Here is a 22,001-nt window from a genome sequence, read left to right as displayed (position 1 = left end):
ATTTCCTTTTTCACCATAGCCCTCTATGGGCTTCCAAATATCACTTTGCCAATTCCACAAGAACTGTCTTAGCGAAAGGCTTCTTGAGGGGAAAGCTGTAACTCTGTGAGATGATTTCACAGAACACAAAGAAGTTTCTCAGAAAGCTTCTTTTTCTTTGTTATCGGAGGTTATTTCCTTTGGCCCTATAGTCTTCAAAGGGATCCGAAATATCTGCTCTCAGATTCCACAGAAATAAGGCTAGCAAAGAGATCCACGAAATACAGATGTAACTCTGTGAGATGAATTAACAGAACACTAAGCAGTTTCTCAGAAAGCTGCGTTCCAGATTTCACCTGAGAATATTTCCTTTTTCACCATAGTCGTCTATAGGCTTCCAAATATCACTTTGCCAATTCCACAAGAACTGTCTTAGCGAAAGGCTTCTTGAGGGGAAAGCTGTAACTCTGTGAGATGGTTTCCCAGAACACAAAGAAGTTTCTCAGAAAGCTTCTTTCTCTTTGTTATCGGAGGATATTTCCTTTGGCCCTATAGTCTTCAAAGGGATCCGAAACATCTGTTGTCAGATTCCACATAAATAAGTCTAGGAAAGAGATCCACGAAATACAGATGTAACTCTGTGAGATGAATTAACAGAACACTAATCAGTTTCTCCGAAAGCTTCTTTCCAGATTTCATCTGAGGATATTTCCTTTTTCACCATAGCCCTCTAAGGGCTTCCAAATATCACTTTGCCAATTCCACAAGAACTGTCTTAGCGAAAGGCTTCTTGAGGGGAAAGCTGTAACTCTGTGAGATGATTTCACAGAACCCAAAGAAGTTTCTCAGAAAGCTTCTTTTTCTTTGTTATCGGAGGATATCTCCTTTGGCCCTATATTCTTCAAAGGGATCCGAAATATCTTCTCTCAGATTCCACAGAAATAAGGCTAGCAAAGAGATCCAGGAAATACAGATGTAACTCTGTGAGATGAATTAACAGAACACTAAGCAGTTTCTCAGAAAGCTTCTTTCCAGATTTCATCTGAGGATATGTCCTTTTTCACCATAGCCCTCGATGGGCTTCCAAATATCACTTTGCCAATTCCACAAGAACTGTCTTAACGAAAAGCTTCTTGAGGGGAAAGCTGTAACTCTGTGAGATGATTTCACAGAACACAAAGAAGTTTCTCAGAAAGCTTCTTTCTCTCTGTTATCGGAGGATATTTCCTTTGCCCCTATAGTCTTCATAGGGATCCGAAATATCTGTTCTCAGATTCCACAGAAATAAGGCTAGCAATGAGATCCACAAAATATAGATGTAATTCTGTGAGATGAATTAACAGAACACTAAGCAGTTTCTCAGAAAGCTTCTTTCCAGATTTCATCTGAGGATATTTCCTTTTTCACCAGAGCCCTCTATGGGATTCCAAATATCACTTTGCCAATTCCACAAGAACTGTCTTAGCGAAAGGATTCTTGTGGGGAAAGGTGTAACTCTGAGAGATGATTTCACAGAACACAAAGAAGTTTCTCAGAAAGCTTCTTTCTCTTTGTTATCGGAGGTTATTTCCTTTGGCCGTATACTCTTTAGAGGGAACCGAAATATCTGTTCTAATATTCCAGAGAAATAAGGCTAGCAAAGAGATCCCCGAAATAGAGATGCAACTCTGTGAGAAGAACTAACAGAACACTCAGCAGTTTCTCAGAAAGCTTCTTTCCACATTTCATCTAAGGATATTTCCTTTTTCACCATAGCCCTCTATGGGCTTCCAAATATCACTTTGCCAAATCCACAAGAACTGTCTTAGCGAAAGGCTTCTTGAGGGGAAAGCTGTAACTCTGTGAGATGATTTCACAGAACACAAAGAAGTTTCTCAGAAAGCTTCTTTTTCTTTGTTATCGGAGGATATTTCCTTTGGCCCTATAGTCTTCAAAGGGATCCGAAATATCTGCTCTCAGATTCCACAGAAATAAGGCTAGCAAAGAGATCCACGAAATACAGATGTAACTCTGTGAGATGAATTAACAGAACACTAAGCAGTTTCTCAGAAAGCTGCGTTCCAGATTTCACCTGAGAATATTTCCTTTTTCACCATAGTCGTCTATGGGCTTCCAAATATCACTTTGCCAATTCCACAAGAACTGTCTTAGCGAAAGGCTTCTTGAGGGGAAAGCTGTAACTCTGTGAGATGGTTTCCCAGAACACAAAGAAGTTTCTCAGAAAGCTTCTTTCTCTTTGTTATCGGAGGATATTTCCTTTGGCCCTATAGTCTTCAAAGGGATCCGAAACATCTGTTGTCAGATTCCACATAAATAAGTCTAGGAAAGAGATCCACGAAATACAGATGTAACTCTGTGAGATGAATTAACAGAACACTAAGCAGTTTCTCAGAAAGCTTCTTTCCAGATTTCATCTGAGGATATTTCCTTTTTCACCATAGCCCTCTAAGGGCTTCCAAATATCACTTTGCCAATTCCACAAGAACTGTCTTAGCGAAAGGCTTCTTGAGGGGAAAGCTGTAACTCTGTGAGATGATTTCACAGAACACAAAGAAGTTTCTCAGAAAGCTTCTTTTTCTTTGTTATCGGAGGATATTTCCTTTGGCCTTATAGTCTTCAAAGGGATCCGAAATATCTGCTCTCAGATTCCACAGAAATAAGGCTAGCAAAGAGATCCACGAAATACAGATGTAACTCTGTGAGATGAATTAACAGAACACTAAGCAGTTTCTCAGAAATCTTCGTTCCAGATTTCACCTGAGGATATTTCCTTTTTCACCATAGCCCTCTATGGGCTTCCAAATATCACTTTGCCAATTCCACAAGAACTGTCTTAGCGAAAGGCTTCTTAAGGGGAAAGCTGTAACTCTGTGAGATGGTTTCCCAGAACACAAAGAAGTTTCTCAGAAAGCTTCTTTCTCTTTGTTATCGGAGGATATTTCCTTTGGCCCTATAGTCTTCAAAGGGATCTGAAACATCTGTTCTCAGATTCCACAGAAATAAGTCTAGCAAAGACATCCACGAAATACAGATGTAACTCTGTGAGATGAATTAACAGAATACTAAGCAGTTTCTCAGAAAGCTTCTTTCCAGATTTCATCTGAGGATATTTCCTTTTTCACCATAGCCCTCTAAGGGCTTCCAAATATCACTTTGCCAATTCCACAAGAACTGTCTTAGCGAAAGGCTTCTTGAGGGGAAAGCTGTAACTCTGTGAGATGATTTCACAGAACCCAAAGAAGTCTCTCAGAAAGCTTCTTTTTCTTTGTTATCGGAGGATATCTCCTTTGGCCCTATAGTCTTCAAAGGGATGCGAAATATCTTCTCTCAGATTCCACAGAAATAAGGCTAGCAAAGAGATCCAGGAAATACAGATGTAACTCTGTGAGATGAATTAACAGAACACTAAGCAGTTTCTCATAAAGCTTCTTTCCAGATTTCATCTGAGGATATGTCCTTTTTCACCATAGCCCTCGATGGGCTTCCAAATATCACTTTGCCAATTCCACAAGAACTGTCTTAACGAAAAGCTTCTTGAGGGGAAAGCTGTAACTCTGTGAGATGATTTCACAGAACACAAAGAAGTTTCTCAGAAAGCTTCTTTCTCTTTGTTATCGGAGGGTATTTCCTTTGCCCCTATAGTCTTCATAGGGATCCGAAATATCTGTTCTCAGATTCCACAGAAATAAGGCTAGCAATGAGATCCACAAAATATAGATGTAATTCTGTGAGATGAATTAACAGAACACTAAGCAGTTTCTCAGAAAGCTTCTTTCCAGATTTCATCTGAGGATATTACCTTTTTCACCAGAGCCCTCTATGGGATTCCAAATATCACTTTGCCAATTCCACAAGAACTGTCTTAGCGAAAGGATTCTTGTGGGGAAAGCTGTAACTCGGAGAGATGATTTCACAGAACACAAAGAAGTTTCTCAGAAAGCTTCTTTCTCTTTGTTATCGGAGGTTATTTCCTTTGGCCGTATACTCTTTAGAGGGAACGGAAATATCTGTTCTAATATTCCAGAGAAATAAGGCTAGCAAAGAGATCCCCGAAATACAGATGCAACTCTGTGAGAAGAACTAACAGAACACTCAGCAGTTTCTCAGAAAGCTTCTTTCCACATTTCATCTGAGGATATTTCCTTTTTCACCATAGCCCTCTATGGGCTTCCAAATATCACTTTGCCAATTCCACAAGAACTGTCTTAGCGAAAGGCTTCTTGAGGGGAAAGCTGTAACTCTGTGAGATGATTACACAGAACACAAAGAAGTTTCTCAGAAAGCTTCTTTCTCTTTGTTATCGGAGGATATTTCCTTTGCCCCTATAGTCTTCATAGGGATCAGAAATATCTGTTCTCAGATTCCAGAGAAATAAGGCTAGCAAAGACATCCACAAAACATAGATGTAATTCGGTGAGATGAATTAACAGAACACTAAGCAGTTTCTCAGAAAGCTTCTTTCCAGATTTCATCTGAGGATATTTCCTTTTTCACCATAGCCCTCTAAGGGCTTCCAAATATCACTTTGCCAATTCCACAAGAACTGTCTTAGCGAAAGGCTTCTTGAGGGGAAAGCTGTAACTCTGTGAGATGATTTCACAGAACACAAAGAAGTTTCTCAGAAAGCTTCTTTCTCTTTGTTATCGGAGGATATTTCCTTTGGCCCTATAGTCTTCAAAGGGATCCGAAATATCTGTTCTCAGATTCCACAGAAATAAGGCTAGCAAAGAGATCCGTGAAATACAGATGTAACTCTGTGAGGTGAATAAACAGAACACTAAGCAGTTTCTCAGAAAGCTTCTTTCCAGATTTCATCTGAGGATATTTCATTTTTCACCATAGCCCTCTATGGGCTTCCAAATATCACTTTGCCAATTCCACAAGAACTGTCTTAGCGAAAGGCTTCTTGAGGGGAAAGCTGTAACTCTGAGAGATGATTTCACAGAACACTAAGAAGTTTCTCAGAAAGCTTCTTTCAATTTGTTATCGGAGGATATTTCCTTTGGCCCTATAGTCTTCAAAGGGATCCGAAATATCTGTTCTCAGATTCCACAGAAATAAGGCTAGCAATGAGATCCACAATATATAGATGTAATTCTGTGAGATGAATTAACAGAACACTAAGCAGTTTCTCAGAAAGCTTCTTTCCAGATTTCATCTGAGGATATTTCCTTTTTCACCAGAGCCCTCTATGGGATTCCAAATATCACTTTGCCAATTCCACAAGAACTGTCTTAGCGAAAGGATTCTTGTGGGGAAAGGTGTAACTCTGAGAGATGATTTCACAGAACACAAAGAAGTTTCTCAGAAAGCTTCTTTCTCTTTGTTATCGGAGGTTATTTCCTTTGGCCGTATACTCTTTAGAGGGAACCAAAATATCTGTTCTAATATTCCAGAGAAATAAGGCTAGCAAAGAGATCTCCGAAATACAGATGCAACTCTGTGAGAAGAACTAACAGAACACTCAGCAGTTTCTCAGAAAGCTTCTTTCCACATTTCATCTAAGGATATTTCCTTTTTCACCATAGCCCTCTATGGGCTTCCAAATATCACTTTGCCAATTCCACAAGAACTGTCTTAGCGAAAGGCTTCTTGAGGGGAAAGCTGTAACTCTGTGAGATGATTTCACAGAACACAAAGAAGTTTCTCAGAAAGCTTCTTTTTCTTTGTTATCGGAGGATATTTCCTTTGGCCCTATAGTCTTCAAAGGGATCCGAAATTTCTGCTCTCAGATTCCACAGAAATAAGGCTAGCAAAGAGATCCACGAAATACAGATGTAACTCTGTGAGATGAATTAACAGAACACTAAGCAGTTTCTCAGAAAGCTGCGTTCCAGATTTCACCTGAGAATATTTCCTTTTTCACCATAGCCGTCTATGGGCTTCCAAATATCACTTTGCCAATTCCACAAGAACTGTCTTAGCGAAAGGCTTCTTGAGGGGAAAGCTGTAACTCTGTGAGATGGTTTCCCAGAACACAAAGAAGTTTCTCAGAAAGCTTCTTTCTCTTTGTTATCGGAGGATATTTCCTTTGGCCCTATAGTCTTCAAAGGGATCCGAAACATCTGTTGTCAGATTCCACAGAAATAAGTCTAGGAAAGAGATCCACGAAATACAGATGTAACTCTGTGAGATGAATTAACAGAACACTAAGCAGTTTCTCAGAAAGCTTCTTTCCAGATTTCATCTGAGGATATTTCCTTTTTCACCATAGCCCTCTAAGGGCTTCCAAATATCACTTTGCCAATTCCACAAGAACTGTCTTAGCGAAAGGCTTCTTGAGGGGAAAGCTGTAACTCTGTGAGATGATTTCACAGAACACAAAGAAGTTTCTGAGAAAGCTTCTTTTTCTTTGTTATCGGAGGATATTTCCTTTGGCCCTATAGTCTTCAAAGGGATCCGAAATATCTGCTCTCAGATTCCACAGAAATAAGGCTAGCAAAGAGATCCACGAAATACAGATGTAACTCTGTGAGATGAATTAACAGAACACTAAGCAGTTTCTCAGAAATCTTCGTTCCAGATTTCACCTGAGGATATTTCCTTTTTCACCATAGCCCTCTATGGGCTTCCAAATATCACTTTGCCAATTCCACAAGAACTGTCTTAGCGAAAGGCTTCTTGAGGGGAAAGCTGTAATTCTGTGAGATGGTTTCCCAGAACACAAAGAAGTTTCTCAGAAAGCTTCTTTCTCTTTGTTATCGGAGGATAATTCCTTTGGCCCTATAGTCTTCAAAGGGATCTGAAACATCTGTTCTCAGATTCCACAGAAATAAGACTAGCAAAGAGATCCACGAAATACAGATGTAACTCTGTGAGATGAATTAACAGAACACTAAGCAGTTTCTCAGAAAGCTTCTTTCCAGATTTCATCTGAGGATATTTCCTTTTTCACCATAGCCCTCTAAGGGCTTCCAAATATCACTTTGCCAATTCCACAAGAACTGTCTTAGCGAAAGGTTTCTTGAGGGGAAAGCTGTAACTCTGTGAGATGATTTCATAGAACCCAAAGAAGTTTCTCAGAAAGCTTCTTTTTCTTTGTTATCGGAGGATATCTCCTTTGGCCCTATAGTCTTCAAAGGGATCCGAAATATCTTCTCTCAGATTCCACAGAAATAAGGCTAGCAAAGAGATCCAGGAAATACAGATGCAACTCTGTGAGATGATTTAACAGAACACTAAGCAGTTTCTCAGAAAGCTTCTTTCCAGATTTCATCTGAGGATATGTCCTTTTTCACCATAGCCCTATAGGGGCTTCCAAATATCACTTTGCCAATTCCACAAGAACTGTCTTAACGAAAAGCTTCTTGAGGGGAAAGCTGTAACTCTGTGAGATGATTTCACAGAACACAAAGAAGTTTCTCAGAAAGCTTCTTTCTCTTTGTTATCGGAGGATATTTCCTTTGCCCCTATAGTCTTCATAGGGATCCGAAATATCTGTTCTCAGATTCCACAGAAATAAGGCTAGCAATGAGATCCACAAAATATAGATGTAATTCTGTGAGATGAATTAACAGAACACTAAGCAGTTTCTCAGAAAGCTTCTTTCCAGATTTCATCTGAGGATATTTCCTTTTTCACCAGAGCCCTCTATGGGATTCCAAATATCACTTTGCCAATTCCACAAGAACTGTCTTAGCGAAAGGATTCTTTTGGAGAAAGCTGTAACTGTGAGAGATGATTTCACAGAACACAAAGAAGTTTCTCAGACAGCTTCTTTCTCTTTGTTATCGGAGGTTATTTCCTTTGGCCGTATACTCTTTAGAGGGAACCGAAATATCTGTTCTAATATTCCAGAGAAATAAGGCTAGCAAAGAGATCCACGAAATACAGATGTAACTCTGTGAGATGAATTAACAGAACACTAAGCACTTTCTCAGAAAGCTTCTTTCCACATTTCATCTGAGGATATTTCCTTTTTCACCATAGCCCTCTATGGGCTTCCAAATATCACTTTGCCAATTCCACAAGAACTGTCTTAGGGAAAGGCTTCTTGAGGGGAAAGCTGTAACTCTGTGAGATGATTTCACAGAACACAAAGAAGTTTCTCAGAAAGCTTCTTTCTCTTTGTTATCGGAGGATATTTCCTTTGCCCCTATAGTCTTCATAGGGATCAGAAATATCTGTTCTCAGATTCCAGAGAAATAAGGCTAGCAAAGACATCCACAAAACATAGATGTAATTCGGTGAGATGAATTAACAGAACACTAAGCAGTTTCTCAGAAACCTTCTTTCCTGATGTCATCTGAGGATATTTCCTTTTTCACCATAGCCCTCTAAGGGCTTCCAAATATCACTTTGCGAATTCCACAAGAACTGTCTTAGCGAAAGGCTTCTTGAGGGGAAAGCTGTAACTCTGTGAGATGATTTCACAGAACACAAAGAAGTTTCTCAGAAAGCTTCTTTCTCTTTGTTATCGGAGGATATTTCCTTTGGCCCTATAGTCTTCAAAGGGATCCGAAATATCTGTTCTCAGATTCCACAGAAATAAGGCTAGCAAAGAGATCCGTGAAATACGGATGTAACTCTGTGTGGTGAATAAACAGAACACTAAGCAGTTTCTCAGAAAGCTTCTTTCCAGATTTCATCTGAGGATATTTCACTTTTCACCATAGACCTCTATGGGCTTCCAAATATCTCTTTGCCAATTCCACAAGAACTGTCTTAGCGAAAGGCTTCTTGAGGGGAAAGCTGTAACTCTGTGAGATGATTTCACAGAACACAAAGAAGTTTCTCAGAAAGCTTCTTTCTCTTTGTTATCGGAGGATATTTCCTTTGGCCCTATAGTCTTCAAAGGGATCCGAAATATCTGTTCTCAGATTCCACAGAAATAAGGCTAGCAAAGAGATCCACGAAATACAGATGTAACTCTGTGAGATGAATTAACAGAACACTTAGCAGTTTCTCAGAAAGCTTCTTTCCAGATTTCATCTGAGGATATTTCCATTTTCACCATAGCCCTCTAAGGGCTTCCAAATATCACTTTGCCAATTCCACAAGAACTGTCTTAGCGAAAGGCTTCTTGAGGGGAAAGCTGTGACTCTGTGAGATGATTTCACAGAACACAAAGAAGTTTTTCAGAAAGCTTCTTTTTCTTTGTTATCGGAGGATATTTCCTTTGGACCTAGAGTCTTAAAAGGGATCCGAAATATCTGCTCTCAGATTCCACTGAAATAAGGCTAGCAAAGAGATCCACGAAATACAGATGTAACTCTGAGAGATGAATTAACAGAACACCCAGCAGTTTCTCAGAAAGCTTCTTTCCAGATTTTATCTGAGGATATTTCCTTTTTCACCATAGCCCTCATAGGGCTTCCAAATATCACTTTGCCAATTCCACAAGAACTGTCTTAGCGAACGGCTTCTTGAGGGGAAAGCTGTAACTCTGTGAGATGATTTCACAGAACACTAAGAAGTTTCTCAGAAAACTTCTTTCTCTTTGTTATCGGAGGATATTTCCTTTGCCCCTATAGTCTTCATAGGGATCCGTAATATCTGTTCTCAGATTCCACAGAAATAAGGCTAACAAAGAGATCCACAAAATATAGATGTAATTCTGTGAGATGAATTAACAGAACACTAAGCAGTTTCTCAGAAAGCTTCTTTCCAGATTTCATCTGAGGATATTTCCTTTTTCACCATAGCCCTCTATGGGCTTCCAAATATCACTTTGCGAATTCCACAAGAACTGTCTTAGCGAAAGGCTTCTTGAGGGGAAAGCTGTAACTCTGTGAGATGATTTCACAGAACACAAAGAAGTTTCTCAGAAAGCTTCTTTCTCTTTGTTATCGGAGGATATTTTCTTTTCCCCTATAGTCTTCAAAGGGATCCGAAATATCTGTTCTCAGATTCCACAGAAATAAGGCTAGCAAAGAGATCCACGAAATACAGATGTAACTCTGTGAGATGAATTAACCGAACACTAAGCAGTTTCTCAGAAAGCTTCTTTCCAGATTTCATCTGAGGATATTTCCTTTTTCACCATAGCCCTCCATGGGCTCCAAATATCAGTTTGCGAATTCCACAAGAACTGTCTTAGCGAAAGGCTTCTTGAGGGGAAAGCTGTAACTCTGTGAGATGATTTCACAGAACACAAAGAAGTATCTCAGAAAGCTTCTTTCTCTTTGTTATCGGAGGATATTTCCTTTGGCCCTATAGTCTTCAAAGGGATCCGAAATATCTGTTCTCAGATTCCACAGAAATAAGGCTAGCAAAGAGATCCGAGAAATACAGATGTAACTCTGTGAGGTGAATAAACGGAACACTAAGCAGTTTCTCAGAAAGCTTCTTTCCAGATTTCATCTGAGGATATTTCATTTTTCACCATAGCCCTCTATGGGCTTCCAAATATCACTTTGCCAATTCCACAAGAACTGTCTTAGCGAAAGGCTTCTTGAGGGGAAAGCTGTAACTCTGTGAGATGATTTCACAGAACACAAAGAAGTTTCTCAGAAAGCTTCTTTCTCTTTGTTATCGGAGGATATTTCCTTTGGCCCTATAGTCTTCAAAGGGATCCGAAATATCTGTTCTCAGATTCCACAGAAATAAGGCTAGCAAAGAGATCCACGAAATACAGATGTAACTCTGTGAGATGAATTAACAGAACACTTAGCAGTTTCTCAGAAAGCTTCTTTCCAGATTTCATCTGAGGATATTTCCATTTTCACCATAGCGCTCTAAGGGCTTCCAAATATCACTTTGCCAATTCCACAAGAACTGTCTTAGCGAAAGGCTTCTTGAGGGGAAAGCTGTGACTCTGTGAGATGATTTCACAGAACACAAAGAAGTTTCTCAGAAAGCTTCTTTTTCTTTGTTATCGGAGGATATTTCCTTTGGACCTAGAGTCTTAAAAGGGATCCGAAATATCTGCTCTCAGATTCCACAGAAATAAGGCTAGCAAAGAGATCCACGAAATACAGATGTAACTCTGAGAGATGAATTAACAGAACACTCAGCAGTTTCTCAGAAAGCTTCTTTCCAGATTTTAAATGAGGATATTTCCTTTTTCACCATAGCCCTCATAGGGCTTCCAAATATCACTTTGCCAATTCCACAAGAACTGTCTTAGCGAAAGGCTTCTTGAGGGGAAAGCTGTAACTCTGTGAGATGATTTCACAGAACACTAAGAAGTTTCTCAGAAAGCTTCTTTCTCTTTGTTATCGGAGGATATTTCCTTTGCCCCTATAGTCTTCATAGGGATCCGTAATATCTGTTCTCAGATTCCACAGAAATAAGGCTAACAAAGAGATCCACAAAATATAGATGTAATTCTGTGAGATGAATTAACAGAACACTAAGCAGTTTCTCAGAAAGCTTCTTTCCAGATTTCATCTGAGGATATTTTCTTTTTCACCATAGCCCTCTATGGGCTTCCAAATATCACTTTGCGAATTCCACAAGAACTGTCTTAGCGAAAGGCTTCTTGAGGGGAAAGCTGTAACTCTGTGAGATGATTTCACAGAACACAAAGAAGTTTCTCAGAAAGCTTCTTTCTCTTTGTTATCGGAGGATATTTTCTTTTCCCCTATAGTCTTCAAAGGGATCCGAAATATCTGTTCTCAGATTCCACAGAAATAAGGCTAACAAAGAGATCCACGAAATACAGATGTAACTCTGTGAGATGAATTAACAGAACACTAAGCTGTTTCTCAGAAAGCTTCTTTCCAGATTTCATCTGAGGATATTTCCTTTTTCACCATAGCCCTCCATGGGCTTCCAAATATCACTTTGCCAATTCCACAAGAACTGTCTTAGCGAAAGGCTTCTTGAGGGGAAAGCTGTAACTCTGTGAGATGATTTCACAGAACACAAAGAAGTTTCTCAGAAAGCTTCTTTCTCTTTGTTATCGGAGGATATTTCCTTTGGCCCTATAGTCTCCAAAGGGATCCGAAATATCTGTTCTCAGATTCCACAGAAATAAGGCTAGCAAAGAGATCCACGAAATACAGATGTAACTCAGATGTAACTCTGTGAGATGAATTATCAGAACACTAAGCAGTTTCTCAGAAAGCTTCTTTGCACATTTCATCTGAGGATATTTCCTTTTTCACCATAGCCCTTGATGGGCTTCCAAATATCACTTTGCCAATTCCACAAGAACTGTCTTAACGAAAGGCTTCTTGAGGGGAAAGCTGTAACTCTGTGAGATGATTTCACAGAACACAAAGAAGTTTCTCAGAAAGCTTCTTTCTCTTTGTTATCGGAGGATATTTCCTTTGCCCCTATAGTCTTCATAAGGATCCGAAATATCTGTTCTCAGATTCCACAGAAATAAGGCTAGCAATGAGATCCACAAAATATAGATGTAATTCTGTGAGATGAATTAACAGAACACTAAGCAGTTTCTCAGAAAGCTTCTTTCCAGATTTCCTCTGAGGATATTTCCTTTTTCACCAGAGCCCTCTATGGGATTCCAAATATCACTTTGCCAATTCCACAAGAACTGTCTTAGCGAAAGGATTCTTGTGGGGAAAGCTGTAACTCTGAGAGATGATTTCACAGAACACAAAGAAGTTTCTCAGAAAGCTTCTTTCTCTTTGTTATCGGAGGTTATTTCCTTTGGCTGTATACTCTTTAGAGGGAACCGAAATATCTGTTCTAATATTCCAGAGAAATAAGGCTAGCAAAGAGATGCACGAAATACAGATGCAACTCTGTGAGAAGAACTAACAGAACACTCAGCAGTTTCTCAGAAAGTTTCTTTCCACATTTCATCTGAGGATATTTCCTTTTTCACCATAGCCCTCTATGGGCTTCCAAATATCACTTTGCCAATTCCACAAGAACTGTCTTAGCGAAAGGCTTCTTGAGGGGAAAGCTGTAACTCTCTGAGATGATTTCGCAGAACACAAAGAAGTTTCTCAGAAAGTTTCTTTCTCTTTGTTATCGGAGGATATTTCCTTTGCCCCTATAGTCTTCATAGGGATCAGAAATATCTGTTCTCAGATTCCACAGAAATAAGGCTAGCAAAGAGATGCACAAAATATAGATGTAATTCTGTGAGTTGAATTAACAGAACACTAAGCAGTTTCTCAGAAAGGTTCTTTCCAGATTTCATCTGAGGATATTTCCTTTTTCACCTTAGCCCTCTAAGGGCTTCCAAATATCACTTTGCCAACTCCACAAGAACTGTCTTAGCGAAAGGCTTCTTGAGGGGAAAGCTGTAACTCTGTGAGATGATTTCACAGAACACAAAGAAGTTTCTCAGAAAGCTTCTTTCTCTTTGTTATCGGAGGATATTTCCTTTGGCCCTATAGTCTTCAAAGGGATCCGAAATATCTGTTCTCAGATTCCACAGAAATAAGGCTGGCAAAGAGATCCGTGAAATACAGATGTAACTCTGTGAGATGAATTAACAGAACACTAAGCCGTTTCTCAGAAAGCTTCTTTCCAGATTTCATCTGAGGATATTTCATTTTTCACCATAGCCCTCTATGGGCTTCCAAATATCACTTTGCCAATTCCACAAGAACTGTCTTAGCGAAAGGCTTCTTGAGGGGAAAGCTGTAACTCTGTGAGATGATTTCACAGAACACAAAGAAGTTTCTCAGAAAGCTTCTTTCTCTTTGTTATAGGAGGATATTTCCTTTGGCCCTATAGTCTTCAAAGGGATCCGAAATATCTGTTCTCAGATTCCACAGAAATAAGGCTAGCAAAGAGATCCACGAAATACAGATGTAATTCTGTGAGTTGAATTAACAGAACACTAAGCAGTTTCTCAGAAAGCTTCTTTCCAGATTTCATCTGAGGATATTTCCTTTTTCACCATAGCCCTCTAAGGGCTTCCAAATATCACTTTGCCAATTCCACAAGAACTGTCTTAGCGAAAGGCTTCTTGAGGGGAAATCTGTGACTCTGTGAGATGATTTCACAGAACACAAAGAAGTTTCTCAGAAAGCTTCTTTTTCTTTGTTATCGGAGGATATTTCCTTTGGACCTAGAGTCTTAAAAGGGATCTGAAATATCTGCTCTCAGATTCCACAGAAATAAGGCTATCAAAGAGATCCACGAAATACAGATGTAACTCTGTGAGATGAATTAACAGAACACTCAGCAGTTTCTCAGAAAGCTTCTTTCCAGATTTTATCTGAGGATATTTCCTTTTTCACCATAGCCCTCATAGGGTTTCCAAATATCACTTTGTCAATTCCACAAGAACTGTCTTAGCGAAAGGCTTCTTGAGGGGAAAGTTGTAACTCTGTGAGATGATTTCACAGAACACAAAGAAGTTTCTCAGAAAGCTTCTTTCTCTTTGTTATCGGAGGATATTTCCTTTGCCCCTATAGTCTTCATAGGGATCCGTAATATCTGTTCTCAGATTCCACAGAAATAAGGCTAACAAAGAGATCCACAAAATATAGATGTAACTCTGTGAGATGAATTAACAGAACACTAAGCAGTTTCTCAGAAAGCTTCTTTCCAGATTTCAGATGAGGATATTTCCTTGTTCACCATAGCCCTCCATGGGCTTCCAAATATCACTTTGCCAATTCCACAAGAACTGTCTTAGCGAAAGGCTTCTTGAGGGGAAAGCTGTAACTCTGTGAGATGATTTCACAGAACACAAAGAAGTTTCTCAGAAAGCTTCTTTTTCTTTGTTATCGGAGGATATTTCCTTTGGCCCTATAGTCTTCAAAGGGATCCGAAATATCTGCTCTCAGATTCCACAGAAATAAGGCTAGCAAAGAGATCCACGAAATACAGATGTAACTCTGTGAGATGAATTAACAGAACACTAATCAGTTTCTCAGAAAGCTTCTTTCCAGATTTCATCTGAGGATATTTCCTTTTTCACCATAGCCCTCTAAGGGCTTCCAAATATCACTTTGCCAATTCCACAAGAACTGTCTTAGCGAAAGGCTTCTTGCGGCGAAAGCTGTAACTCTGTGAGATGATTTCACAGAACACAAAGAAGTTTCTCAGAAAGCTTCTTTTTCTTTGTTATCGGAGGATATCTCCTTTGGACCTATAGTCTTCAAAGGGATCCGAAATATCTGCTCTCAGATTCCACAGAAATAAGGCTAGCAAAGAGATCCACGAAATACAGATGTAACTCTGTGAGATGAATTAACAGAACACTAAGCAGTTTCTCAGAAAGCTTCATTCCAGATTTCATCTGAGGATATGTCCTTTTTCACCATAGCCCTCGATGGGCTTCCAAATATCACTTTGCCAATTCCACAAGAACTGTCTTAGCGAAAGGATTCTTGTGGGGAAAGCTGTAACTCTGAGAGATGATTTCACAGAACACAAAGAAGTTTCTCAGAAAGCTTCTTTCTCTTTGTTATCGGAGGTTATGTCCTTTGGCCGTATACTCCTTAGAGGGAACCGAAATATATGTTCTAATATTCCAGAGAAATAAGGCTAGCAAAGAGATCCCCGAAATACAGATGCAACTCTGTGAGAAGAACTAACAGAACACTCAGCAGTTTCTCAGAAAGCTTCTTTCCACATTTCATCTGAGGATATTTCCTTTTTCACCATAGCCCTCTATGGGCTTCCAAATATCACTTTGCCAATTCCACAAGAACTGTCTTAACGAAAGGCTTCTTGAGGGGAAAGATGTAACTCTGTGAGATGATTTCACAGAACACAAAGAAGTTTCTCAGAAAGTTTCTTTCTCTTTGTTATCGGAGGATATTTCCTTTGCCCCTATAGTCTTCATAGGGATCCGAAATATCTGTTCTCAGATTCCACAGTAATAAGGCTAGCAATGAGATCCACAAAATATAGATGTAATTCTGTGAGGTGAATTAACAGAACACTAAGCAGTTTCTCAGAAAGCTTCTTTCCAGATTTCATCTGAGGATATTTCCTTTTTCACCAGAGCCCTCTATGGGATTCCAAATATCACTTTGCCAATTCCACAAGAACTGTCTTAGCGAAAGGATTCTTGTGGTGAAAGCTGTAACTCTGAGAGATGATTTCACAGAACACAAAGAAGTTTCTCAGAAAGCTTCTTTCTCTTTGTTATCGGAGGATATTTCCTTTGGCCCTATAGTCTTTAGAGGGAACCGAAATATCTGTTCTCATATTCCAGAGAAATAAGGCTAGCAAAGAGATCCACGAAATACAGATGTAACTCTGTGAGATGAATTAACAGAACTCAAAGCAGTTTCTCAGAAAGCTTCTTTCCAGATTTCATCTGAGGATATTTCCTTTTTCACCATAGCCCTCTATGGGCTTCCAAATATCACTTTGCCAATTCCACAATAACTGTCTCAGCGAAAGGCTTCTTGAGGGGAAAGCTGTAACTCTGTGAGATGATTTCACAGAACACAAAGAAGTTTCTCAGAAAGCTTCTTTCTCTTTGTTATCGGAGGATATTTCCTTTGCCCCTATAGTCTTCAAAGGGATCCGAAATATCTGTTCTCAGATTCCAGAGAAATAAGGCTGGCAAAGAGATCCACGAAAGACAGATGTAACTCTGTGAGATGAATTAACAGAACACTAAGCAGTTTCTCAGAAAGCTTCTTTCCAGATTTCATCTGAGGATATTTCCTTTTTCACCATAGCCCTCCATGGGCTTCCAAATATCACTTTGCCAATTCCACAAGAACTGTCTTAACGAAAGGCTTCTAGAGGGGAAAGCTGTAACTCTGTGAGATGATTTCACAGAACACAAAGAAGTTTCTCAGAAAGCTTCTTTCTCTTTGTTATCGGAGGATATTTCCTTTGCCCCTATAGTCTTCATAGGGATCCGAAACATCTGTTCTCAGATTCCACAGAAATAAGGCTAGCAATGAGATCCACAAAATATAGATGTAATTCTGTGAGATGAATTAACAGAACACTAAGCAGTTTCTCAGAAAGCTTCTTTCCAGATTTCATCTGAGGATATTTCCTTTTTCACCATAGCCCTCCATGGGCTTCCAAATATCACTTTGCCAATTCCACAAGAACTGTCTTAGCGAAAGGGTTCTTGAGGGGAAAGCTGTAACTCTGTGAGATGATTTCACAGAACACAAAGAAGTTTCTCAGAAAGCTTCTTTCTCTTTGTTATCGGAGGATATTTCCTTTGGCCCTATAGTCTTCAAAGGGATCCGAAATATCTGTTCTCAGATTCCACAGAAATAAGTCTAGCAAAGAGATATATGAAATACAGATGTAACTGTGTGAGATGAATTCACAGAACACTAAGCAGTTTCTCAAAAAGCTTCTTTCCAGATTTCATCTGAGGATATTTCCTTTTTCACCATAGCCCTCTAAGGGCTTCCAAATATCACTTTGCCAATTCCACAAGAACTGTCTTAGCGAAAGGCTTCTTGAGGGGAAAGCTGTAACTCTGTGAGATGATTTCACAGAACACAAAGAAGTTTCTCAGAAAGCTTCTTTTTCTTTGTTATCGGAGGATATTTCCTTTGGCCCTATAGTCTTCAAAGGGATCCGAAATATCTGCTCTCAGATTCCACAGAAATAAGGCTAGCAAAGAGATCCACGAAATACAGATGTAACTCTGTGAGATGAATTAACAGAACACTAAGCAGTTTCTCAGAAAGCTTCTTTCCAGATTTCATCTGAGGGTATTTCCTTTTTCACCATAGCCCTCTAAGGACTTCCAAATATCACTTTGCCAATTCCACAAGAACTGTCTTAGCGAAAGGCTTCTTGAGGCGAAAGCTGTAACTCTGTGAGATGATTTCACAGAACACAAAGAAGTTTCTCAGAAAGCTTCTTTTTCTTTGTTATCGGAGGATATCTCCTTTGGACCTATAGTCTTCAAAGGGATCCGAAATATCTGCTCTCAGATTCCACAGAAATAAGGCTAGCAAAGAGATCCACGAAATACAGATGTAACTCTGTGAGATGAATTAACAGAACACTAAGCAGTTTCTCAGAAAGCTTCATTCCAGATTTCATCTGAGGATATGTCCTTTTTCACCATAGCCCTCGATGGGCTTCCAAATATCACTTTGCCAATTCCACAAGAACTGTCTTAGCGAAAGGATTCTTGTGGGGAAAGCTGTAACTCTGAGAGATGATTTCACAGAACACAAAGAAGTTTCTCAGAAAGCTTCTTTCTCTTTGTTATCGGAGGTTATGTCCTTTGGCCGTATACTCCTTAGAGGGAACCGAAATATATGTTCTAATATTCCAGAGAAATAAGGCTAGCAAAGAGATCCCCGAAATACAGATGCAACTCTGTGAGAAGAACTAACAGAACACTCAGCAGTTTCTCAGAAAGCTTCTTTCCACATTTCATCTGAGGATATTTCCTTTTTCACCATAGCCCTCTATGGGCTTCCAAATATCACTTTGCCAATTCCACAAGAACTGTCTTAACGAAAGGCTTCTTGAGGGGAAAGATGTAACTCTGTGAGATGATTTCACAGAACACAAAGAAGTTTCTCAGAAAGTTTCTTTCTCTTTGTTATCGGAGGATATTTCCTTTGCCCCTATAGTCTTCATAGGGATCCGAAATATCTGTTCTCAGATTCCACAGTAATAAGGCTAGCAATGAGATCCACAAAATATAGATGTAATTCTGTGAGGTGAATTAACAGAACACTAAGCAGTTTCTCAGAAAGCTTCTTTCCAGATTTCATCTGAGGATATTTCCTTTTTCACCAGAGCCCTCTATGGGATTCCAAATATCACTTTGCCAATTCCACAAGAACTGTCTTAGCGAAAGGATTCTTGTGGTGAAAGCTGTAACTCTGAGAGATGATTTCACAGAACACAAAGAAGTTTCTCAGAAAGCTTCTTTCTCTTTGTTATCGGAGGATATTTCCTTTGGCCCTATAGTCTTTAGAGGGAACCGAAATATCTGTTCTCGTATTCCAGAGAAATAAGGCTAGCAAAGAGATCCACGAAATACAGATGTAACTCTGTGAGATGAATTAACAGAACTCAAAGCAGTTTCTCAGAAAGCTTCTTTCCAGATTTCATCTGAGGATATTTCCTTTTTCACCATAGCCCTCTATGGGCTTCCAAATATCACTTTGCCAATTCCACAATAACTGTCTCAGCGAAAGGCTTCTTGAGGGGAAAGCTGTAACTCTGTGAGATGATTTCACAGAACACAAAGAAGTTTCTCAGAAAGCTTCTTTCTCTTTGTTATCGGAGGATATTTCCTTTGCCCCTATAGTCTTCAAAGGGATCCGAAATATCTGTTCTCAGATTCCAGAGAAATAAGGCTGGCAAAGAGATCCACGAAAGACAGATGTAACTCTGTGAGATGAATTAACAGAACACTAAGCAGTTTCTCAGAAAGCTTCTTTCCAGATTTCATCTGAGGATATTTCCTTTTTCACCATAGCCCTCCATGGGCTTCCAAATATCACTTTGCCAATTCCACAAGAACTGTCTTAACGAAAGGCTTCTTGAGGGGAAAGCTGTAACTCTGTGAGATGATTTCACAGAACACAAAGAAGTTTCTCAGAAAGCTTCTTTCTCTTTGTTATCGGAGGATATTTCCTTTGCCCCTATAGTCTTCATAGGGATCCGAAACATCTGTTCTCAGATTCCACAGAAATAAGGCTAGCAATGAGATCCACAAAATATAGATGTAATTCTGTGAGATGAATTAACAGAACACTAAGCAGTTTCTCAGAAAGCTTCTTTCCAGATTTCATCTGAGGATATTTCCTTTTTCACCATAGCCCTCCATGGGCTTCCAAATATCACTTTGCCAATTCCACAAGAACTGTCTTAGCGAAAGGGTTCTTGAGGGGAAAGCTGTAACTCTGTGAGATGATTTCACAGAACACAAAGAAGTTTCTCAGAAAGCTTCTTTCTCTTTGTTATCGGAGGATATTTCCTTTGGCCCTATAGTCTTCAAAGGGATCCGAAATATCTGTTCTCAGATTCCACAGAAATAAGTCTAGCAAAGAGATATACGAAATACAGATGTAACTGTGTGAGATGAATTCACAGAACACTAAGCAGTTTCTCAAAAAGCTTCTTTCCAGATTTCATCTGAGGATATTTCCTTTTTCACCATAGCCCTCTAAGGGCTTCCAAATATCACTTTGCCAATTCCACAAGAACTGTCTTAGCGAAAGGCTTCTTGAGGGGAAAGCTGTAACTCTGTGAGATGATTTCACAGAACACAAAGAAGTTTTTCAGAAAGCTTCTTTTTCTTTGTTATCGGAGGATATTTCCTTTGGCCCTATAGTCTTCAAAGGGATCCGAAATATCTGCTCTCAGATTCCACAGAAATAAGGCTAGCAAAGAGATCCACGAAATACAGATGTAACTCTGTGAGATGAATTAACAGAACACTAAGCAGTTTCTCAGAAAGCTTCTTTCCAGATTTCATCTGAGGGTATTTCCTTTTTCACCATAGCCCTCTAAGGACTTCCAAATATCACTTTGCCAATTCCACAAGAACTGTCTTAGCGAAAGGCTTCTTGAGGAGAAAGCTGTAACTCTGTGAGATGATTTCACAGAACACAAAGAAGTTTCTCAGAAAGCTTCTTTTTCTTTGTTATCGGAGGATATCTCCTTTGGACCTATAGTCTTCAAAGGGATCCGAAATATCTGCTCTCAGATTCCACAGAAATAAGGCTAGCAAAGAGATCCACGAAATACAGATGTAACTCTGTGAGATGAATTAACAGAACACTAAGCAGTTTCTCAGAAAGCTTCATTCCAGATTTCATCTGAGGATATGTCCTTTTTCACCATAGCCCTCGATGGGCTTCCAAATATCACTTTGCCAATTCCACAAGAACTGTCTTAACGAAAAGCTTCTTGAGGGGAAAGCTGTAACTCTGTGAGATGATTTCACAGAACACAAAGAAGTTTCTCAGAAAGCTTCTTTCTCTTTGTTATCGGAGGATATTTCCTTTGCCCCTATAGTCTTCATAGGGATCCGAAACATCTGTTCTCAGATTCCACAGAAATAAGGCTAGCAATGAGATCCACAAAATATAGATGTAATTCTGTGAGATGAATTAACAGAACACTAAGCAGTTTCTCAGAAAGCTTCTTTCCAGATTTCATCTGAGGATATTTCCTTTTTCACCAGAGCCCTCTATGGGATTCCAAATATCACTTTGCCAATTCCACAAGAACTGTCTTAGCGAAAGGATTCTTGTGGGGAAAGCTGTAACTCTGAGAGATGATTTCACAGAACACAAAGAAGTTTCTCAGAAAGCTTCTTTCTCTTTGTTATCGGAGGTTATGTCCTTTGGCCGTATACTCCTTAGAGGGAACCGAAATATATGTTCTAATATTCCAGAGAAATAAGGCTAGCAAAGAGATCCCCGAAATACAGATGCAACTCTGTGAGAAGAACTAACAGAACACTCAGCAGTTTCTCAGAAAGCTTCTTTCCACATTTCATCTGAGGATATTTCCTTTTTCACCATAGCCCTCTATGGGCTTCCAAATATCACTTTGCCAATTCCACAAGAACTGTCTTAACGAAAGGCTTCTTGAGGGGAAAGATGTAACTCTGTGAGATGATTTCACAGAACACAAAGAAGTTTCTCAGAAAGTTTCTTTCTCTTTGTTATCGGAGGATATTTCCTTTGCCCCTATAGTCTTCATAGGGATCCGAAATATCTGTTCTCAGATTCCACAGTAATAAGGCTAGCAATGAGATCCACAAAATATAGATGTAATTCTGTGAGGTGAATTAACAGAACACTAAGCAGTTTCTCAGAAAGCTTCTTTCCAGATTTCATCTGAGGATATTTCCTTTTTCACCATAGCCCTCCATGGGCTTCCAAATATCACTTTGCCAATTCCACAAGAACTGTCTTAACGAAAGGCTTCTTGAGGGGAAAGCTGTAACTCTGTGAGATGATTTCACAGAACACAAAGAAGTTTCTCAGAAAGCTTCTTTCTCTTTGTTATCGGAGGATATTTCCTTTGGCCCTATAGTCTTCAAAGGGATCCGAAATATCTGTTCTCAGATTCCACAGAAATAACTCTAGCAAAGAGATCCACGAAATACAGATGTAACTCTGTGAGATGAATTAACAGAACACTAAGCAGTTTCTCAGAAAGCTTTTTTCCAGATTTCATCTGAGGATATTTCCTTTTTCACCATAGCCCTCTAAGGGCTTCCAAAT

This window comes from Macaca nemestrina, chromosome 20 (genome assembly GCF_043159975.1).
Source record: "Macaca nemestrina isolate mMacNem1 chromosome 20, mMacNem.hap1, whole genome shotgun sequence".
Classification (NCBI taxonomy): domain Eukaryota; kingdom Metazoa; phylum Chordata; class Mammalia; order Primates; family Cercopithecidae; genus Macaca; species Macaca nemestrina.
Note: the sequence above shows the minus strand (reverse complement) of the source record.